This window comes from Plectropomus leopardus, unplaced genomic scaffold (assembly GCF_008729295.1).
Source record: "Plectropomus leopardus isolate mb unplaced genomic scaffold, YSFRI_Pleo_2.0 unplaced_scaffold30662, whole genome shotgun sequence".
In the NCBI taxonomy this organism is placed as follows: domain Eukaryota; kingdom Metazoa; phylum Chordata; class Actinopteri; order Perciformes; family Serranidae; genus Plectropomus; species Plectropomus leopardus.
In genome coordinates this window covers 1-911 of record NW_024633444.1, presented here as the reverse complement: position 1 = coordinate 911, position 911 = coordinate 1, and the positions used below count along the sequence as shown (strand labels likewise).

Here is a 911-nt window from a genome sequence, read left to right as displayed (position 1 = left end):
AAACAGTGTGAATGGTGTTAACAGTGTGAGAAGAGAGAGTGTTATCACTGTGAATGGTGTAAACAGTGTGAACGGTGACCTTGTTCCAGGGCAGGTTGATGTTTTTGCCTTCAGCACGGCCGCTGCCAATAAACTGACTGTCTGACTCCGACAGGTGAGGCCAGAACGACCCTTGCTCGTACCTGTGGACACTAAAGTACAGCACACTGACACACACACAGGTAACACACACACACACACACACACACACACACACACACACACATACACACACAGAGTTTTAACTGGGTGTATTTGGGACACAGAGAGCAGAATGTGTGAGCAGGATGGAGGATCAGGAGGTCACCTGGGGTCGTCTTGGAACAGGTACTGGATCCCCTGACCATGATGGACATCCCAGTCCACTATCAACACCCTGACACACACACACACACACACACACACACACACACACACACACACACACAGATTAGTATTGGGTGTCGGAGTGGCCGTCAGCCAATCAGAGCAGCGTACGGTCACACCTACCTGCTGACTGAGTGTCTCTTCTGAGCGTATCGAGCTGCGATCGCCACGTTGTTGAAAACACAGAAACCGTTAGACTCGTTAGACTGAGCGTGATGACCCGGAGGTCTGAGAGACAGACAGAGTGACAGAGACAGAGGGACAGAGGGACAGAGACAGAGGGACAGAGACAGAGACAGAGGGACAGAGACAGATGGACAGAGAGACAGAGACAGAAACTATTAGTTCAACAACAATAACAGTCTTCATTCAATTTCCCTAAAAATGCTTTTAATGTGAACAGGAGCAGCAGGAAATGATTTAACAGCTGGGGTAAACGCGCAGATTAATGGGACGCTCTGTGTGTGTGTGTGTGTGTGTGTGCGTGTGTGTATGTGTGGCTGGTC

At 49.6% G+C, this 911-nt stretch overlaps 1 long non-coding RNA gene across 1 annotated transcript; it reads right to left on the bottom strand.

The window, feature by feature from the left end:
• Positions 1 to 35: 35 nt before the first annotated feature.
• On the bottom strand, positions 36 to 638 carry LOC121938652. The gene is made up of 3 exons (XR_006105338.1): positions 529 to 638; positions 347 to 415; positions 36 to 206 (listed from the first exon to the last, which is right to left on the bottom strand). It is a non-coding gene; the product is annotated as an uncharacterized LOC121938652 (long non-coding RNA).
• Between the last annotated feature and the right edge of the window lie 273 nt (positions 639 to 911).